The 6,651-nt window shown below is 38.4% G+C and overlaps 1 non-coding gene across 1 annotated transcript; it reads left to right on the top strand.

Moving 5' to 3' along the window:
- Window positions 1-3,983: 3,983 nt before the first annotated feature.
- LOC145565696 (small nucleolar RNA R71) lies at window positions 3,984-4,090 on the top strand. Its single transcript, XR_014095082.1, has one exon. It is a non-coding gene; the product is annotated as a small nucleolar RNA R71 (small nucleolar RNA).
- The last annotated feature ends 2,561 nt before the right edge of the window (window positions 4,091-6,651 follow it).

The raw sequence follows: 6,651 nt of genomic DNA, 5'->3' as shown, positions 1-6,651 counted from the left end.
ATCTTGTTAGTATCATGCCTAGGATCTTGCTATTATTATTATGCTTTTGTATTAACATGAACATGATTATGATTATAATTGTTATAATTATGAATATTATTATTATTTTTATAATTTATGATGATTATTATTATGATTATAATTTTATTATTCATGATATTGATTATTTATTGTGTTGCTTGATATTATTTTATTGTTATTGCTTGATCACGCCTTTTATGCATGCTTAAAGGGAATTTGTACTTGTAATCACGCTTAATAAGATATTTAATAATCTTTTTTAGGGTTAATTATGATTATAATTCAAGTGATCGCCAATAATAGATTTATTTGTGCATTAAAATTCAACCAACATAGATTAAACAGGTTTAGGTTAATCCTATTGATTGCATGTTAGTCAGAAAGCGCACATGAATACGATCAGAATAAAGTAGAGGCCTATTATTAGGGCAGGTTCAATCTCTTTTAGGTTGGATTTGTACCTTCATCCCCGAACCCTTATTTGGTTCTAGACCTTATGGAGTTGACGATCTCTTGGATCGTTAAGGGGTGTAACCTTCACCCTGTGAACGGTTTACAAGTTCCTAAAACTTGTTGGCGACTCTTTTGCTCTATCTTCTTCCCTTTTGGATGCCACCGCACTTTAGTGTATGATCACAGTGGGGTTCAAGCTAGGGATTAACGCTTGAAATTTATTCCCTACAGTTTTTGGCGACTCCACTGGGGAGGATTTCTATTTTAATTCCTGAATTTATTTCGGCAATGATTTAGAATGAGTGGATGAGACTCGAAACGTTCTAAGTATTTCATGCGCGTAATTTTGATTAACATTATTGTCATATGCATAAAAAAGATCTCATTGGAAAGACCATCCGTAATGACTTAATTCACGATAAGTGGCATAATGCATATCAACAAATTTCCTCATACCAATATCGTTCAAAAATCTCCTAACATAGTCATATAATCCTAATGCTTCTAGAGTAGAGCGGTGTAACCACCGTGAAGGAATTACCTCACGCCCGTAGAGCTGCTCAAGCTTTTCCTTCTGCTCCGGGGTTGCTATCTTGATTGTCGGCCAATGTGGTAGTTGCAACGCCGGGTCGTATTGCTGGCTTGAGCTTCCCGCTAGAAGTGTTCTTGCCCTCTTTGCCGCCATTTTTAAGAATTTTTGAGAATGAGTATAAAAATTATTTGAATGGAACTTGAAGATTTTTATGTAGAATTGTAGAGGGTGAAAAGAGGATTAAGAATATGCAAAAATTATTGGATTTGGGTAAGAGATGGAGAAGAAAACTTAGAGAGAAGGTAGAGAAAAATAGAGTTTTAGAGAGAGAAAGTTATGGGAGAAAAAAGAAATGAAGGAAGAAAGAAGAAGGAAGAAGAAGAAAAAGGCGGACGGGTGTCTCGCTCCCGGTCGGGCGGCCTGTCGCCCGATCGGGCGATCTGGGTATGTGATTATTTGCTGCTCTCGCGCCCGGTCGGGCGATCTTAATGCCCAATTTTCTTCTCCTATCGTGCCCAGTTGTATGTATACGTCAAATTTTGTGCCCGGTCGGGCGAAAATTAAGCTTTTCTAAACTCACTCTCGTGCCCAATCGGGCGAGCTTCGCCCGGTCGGGCCCGAGGCCATATATCGATTTTTTTATTTTCTTCTTTGCTTCAATTTTCTGGCTAACTCTTTTCCTTCAAACCTGTACAAAAACTCATAAAACTCATCAAATTCACTCCTCTCTCTAAAAAAAAAAGAAAGAAAAACTAGTCTAAAAAGCATTAAAATACGGGTTGCCTCCCGCAAAGCGCTGGTTTATCTAGGTCCCGCACGACCTTATTACCAAGTACAAGAACTAGGACCCTTGGCCTAACGTTTGGTCGGGTGGTTTCTCACCCGGTCGAGCGGTGTTTAGGCTACGACGCAGTTTCCTGGCATACCCTGTGGGACGCCAATTCACTTCATCCGGTGGATCTTCCTTGACTCGGAATGTGGGTTCTTCAATGCTAAGCACTAAAGATCCCTCTTCGATCAATGGTTTATTAAAATTGTCACTGCATTTAGCATTTGCAACTCGATCTGGCGGAACACTTACCGTAGGCTCAGTTTCCACAACTTGCTTGTTTGATTCCACCTTTTCATCCTCAAAGCCAAGACCAACAGTGTAGAGGGCTCTTTCTATTGCATCAACTTCCTTCTTCCATTTGTCTATCTCATCTATAAGGGATGCAACACAAGATACCGCCTCCAAGGGATCTTTTACAAGAGCTTGAGGCTTGTTAGAATAACTTTGAACCACATTAACACTAAAGCACTTCTCCTCCGTCATGGGGCTTTTAGGGGTATTATTAAGATTAAAAATAATTTTATCGTCCCAAACTGATAGTGTTAATTTGTCACTTCTCACATCTATAATTGCTCCTGCAGTGTTAAGAAATGGTTTACCCAAAATAATTGGAGTTTGCATATCCTCGGCCATATCAAGAACAACAAAATCAACAGGTATGTAAAATTTACCTACTCTAACAGGAACATTCTCTAAAACACCTAAGGGGTATTTAAAAGAACGATCGGCCATTTGTAGAGTAATATTGGTAGCTTTTAATTTACCCATATTTAACTTGGAACACACAGATAATGGCATAACACTAACGCTAGCACCCAAATCACACAATGCATTATCAATCATTAGATTGCCAATATGACAAGGGATAGAAAAACTACCCGGATCTTTTAATTTAGGTGGAGATTTATTTTGAAGTACGACACTACACTCTGCAGTGAAAACTACTGTCTCTACCTCACTAATAGACCTTTTTCTTGTCAATATTTCCTTCATGAATTTTGCATATGCAGGAATTTGTGTAATGAATTCAGTGAAGGGAACTGTTACCTTCAAATCTTTTACCATCTCCAGAAACTTACCAAACTGCTTGTCCAAGTTTTTTTCAAATGACGATTGGGGAATGGAAGTTTGATAACTGGCTTTGGAACATTATTGCTCTTATTTGGAGTGGCCACCTTCCCTGGGGTCGTACCCGACAATGTAAAATTAGATATATTAGTACTATTCTTTAGCCCTGCAGGGCTATTAGCTACATTGTCAGGTTTAACGGAATCAAGATTAGCATTATTTATTAAAATAGGTTCATCATCTCTGGGCATAGGGGGCCCTTCATAGTTTGAACCACTCCTTAGAGTAATTGCATAGGCTTGATCCATAGGCCTGGTCGGCTGTGCTGGCAGAGCTCCCTGTTGACGGGCTTGTAGAGTAGCGGAAAGTTGCGCAATTTGATTATCTACAATTTTATTGTGTGCTAGGATCGAATCAATTTGGGCATCTCTACTCTCCATGTGCTTTTGCATATTAACCAGCATCGCTCTAATTTATACCAAAGCAGGGTCAGAAGATGAGGAGGGTTGTTGTGGTTGGTTCTTCTGGCCAGCATTGGGGTGGTAATATTTCTGCTGTTGTTGTTGTGGCACCTGTGGTTCTTGTGGTGGTGGTGGATTTTGAACACTGGTACTCCGGTAGGAAAGGTACAGATGATTCCGGTACCCAGGATTGTAGGTGTTGGAGTATGGGTTATTCTTCCTATAAGCTTGAAAGGCATTGACTTGCTCCACAGAACTCCTGCAATCTTGTTCCCAATGACCTTAAATTCCACAGCTTTCACAGAAAGCCTCATTAACATTATTATTAATTGCAGAAACATTAGCTACATTAGCAGTGCTAAGATTATCTAATTTCTGGTAGATAGAGGTTAATTGATCTTTCAAAAAGGATACAGAGTCAACACTATGCTTCCCCTTGTTAGCAAAGCCTATGGGATTCCCATATTGGGAATTATGTATCGCCATATCTTCGATAACTTGACCTGCATCATCAACATTGAGATTCATAAACTTCTCACTAGCTGCAGAATCCAAGATTATTCTAGATGAATTTCCAATCCCGTTGTAAAAGGCTTGGATTAACTGCCATTGTGCCAGATTATGGTGGGGGCATTCTCTTTGTAGGTCCTTGAACCTCTCCCAAGCCTCATATAAAGTTTCATCGGCCTCTTGGGCAAAGTTCTGAATTGCACTCCGTAGTACAACTGTTCTCTCTGCAGGATAATATTTGTTATAAAAATTCAAAACAAGAGTTTCCCATTCAGTTATACCATTAAACCATAATTTGGCTTTTCCAGTTAAAGAGAAAGGAAAGAGAATCTCCCTGATTTGGTCTTGTGTGACCCTAGCTTGCCTGATGGTATTACAGTACTGACAATAGTCTGCAATATGTAGATTTGGGTCTTCACCCTTAGCTCCACTAAATTGCTTCCTTTCTATCATCGTTATAAATTGGGGTTTAAACTCAAACTGTACCCCATCAAGAGCTGGAGTGGGAGTAAGGTGTGGAAAATCTGTAAGCTTTGGTTGTGAGTAATCACTAAGCTTCTTTGGAGACGTCATCTCTGATTCTGGATATGAAGATACCTCTAAATCGCTAGAATCAGTTGGAGGATCTTGGTGATTATTATTATCACCAGAATCCGCCAGAATTTGCTTGTAAAGATTCTTCTGTCCATGGAAGGATCGTTCAATCTAAGGATCGAATAGGATGTAACCTGATCTAGAACACCTGGGCATAAACAAAAAAAAAAAAAAAAAAAAAAAAAAAAAAAAAAAAAACTAAAAGCAAATTTGAGACTTGCCTAACCTAGACTACAAAAATAATCAGAAATAAAAATAAAACCGTTTCCCCGGCAACGGCGCCAAATTTTGACAGGCTAAAGTCGTATCCCTTATCAAAAGTAATTCCTAAAACCACTAACTAAAATAGATAGGGAATTAGGGTCGAATCCACAGAGAAACGAGTCTTTCTATTCCTAATTAATTAATATAATCTAGATTATAAAGTAACCAAAATATTATAATCGAAGGAAACTAAACTACGAAAATTAAGAATAAGGAGAAAACAATGAATAAAAGGCCTAGGGCATAGGTTCACCAATAAATAATATTTCAGGGTTAAACATAATAATCAATCATCAATGCATAAATTAATCAGATCATAAAGGGCTTTCGCTACGTATTACAATCACACAATTAATTTACCGGTATTAAATCTCATCTCTCGAATCTCGACTTAACCATTTATAAATTAACCAGCCTATTGAAGTTAGACCTAAACATCAATTCTCATCTCTCGAATCTCGAATCAATATTGTCAAACTCATGCATAAAAGATCTGCGCAAATCTAGTCACAGAGCATTAAATCAATCAATAGGAAATAAATCTAGCATTGACAATTAACAACAATAATTAACCCCTTAATATTATTTATGGATCCCCACAAACCCTATAAATAGAACTACTCACACATAATTAAATCTAAACAAATCGAAGTAATAAAACAAGACATGATCAAAGGAATAAAATAAATAACTAAGATTAAGAGAAGAGAAATTGTTACCAAAGAAATCTGGAATTAAGAATAAAGTTAAGAACAAAATATATGAGAGAGAGAAGCTAATCTAAAAGCTAAGTAGAGAGAGAAAATCTAAGAAGGAATTAAAAGAGAGTAAAAGAAGATACTAAACTCGCTTAACGGAAAAGTATTTATACTAAGCAAGAATCCTAAACTAAAACAAATTTAAACGACGATAATCGTCTCCTAATAATAACACGCGCCCGATCGGGCGAGGCACCGCCCGATCGGGCGCGCCTTTTCTCCATCAGGTACATTCCTTGCGCCCGGCCGTGCGCGAGTTCGGGCGCCGACTTATTTCCCTCGCCCGGCCGGGCGCGCCTTCGGGCGCCAGCTTCTTTGGCCGGGCGGCACTCTTGGGCCACAATTTGGACTTCGATTAGGCTCCAATTTTTCGGGCCAATCTGGATTTCCTCTTCGGGTCTTGAATACTTGGTCCAAATGCTCCGGTATCTCATATACCGAGCCCTTAATCACCGGTTCGATGGCTCTAACCGACCCTGGGCTATAAAAACTTGTCGTGCTTCTCTAATGCTCGTAGTTGCTCCATAAAATCTCGGGAAAATGCTCCAAAAGTGCAAATCCATACTAAAGTCAACCAAATCTACAAAAACACTAGAAAACACCAATTAGTAATAAAAGTGGCTCTAAAGAGCCAAAAACACTACTAATTATGACCAAGGGACGAGGGTAAAATACTATATAAAATAGACATATCAGAAGGCCACCAATATCTCACTTTCTCCATATCCCTCAAATTAACAGGAATGCTGTGCACAAGGCTGATGTCACCGTCAGTAAGATACTGTTAGTAAGGTGCTGCTGCAATTTATCATTATCCCAACTTTCCAGAAGATTGGCCACCTGAAGATTCGGAGAGCTTTACAGGTTTGGAGTTATTTCTCCCATGTTTTTTGCTGCTACTGTTTTCTTGTGCATTTATTCTGACACTTGTATGTGATCACTATGCAGAGGAATTGGCAATAAACTTATGAATGATTTTCATCAGAAATTTGAGATACTTTATCAGAGAACAGAACAACTAGCTGATTAGATCGAGGCTAGAATTGAGGCATTCTCTAGACTAATAATTGACAGCACAAAGAAGAAAAAGAAAAAGGATAGTGACAATGAGTCTTCCAGTGATGGTGAGTTTCAATCAAACACTCTAAAATCGATTGA

Source organism: Chenopodium album, chromosome 1, assembly GCF_948465745.1.
Source record: "Chenopodium album chromosome 1, dcCheAlbu1.1, whole genome shotgun sequence".
Classification (NCBI taxonomy): Eukaryota; Viridiplantae; Streptophyta; class Magnoliopsida; order Caryophyllales; family Amaranthaceae; genus Chenopodium; species Chenopodium album.
Note: the sequence above shows the minus strand (reverse complement) of the source record. Positions and strands in the feature narration are given on the sequence as shown.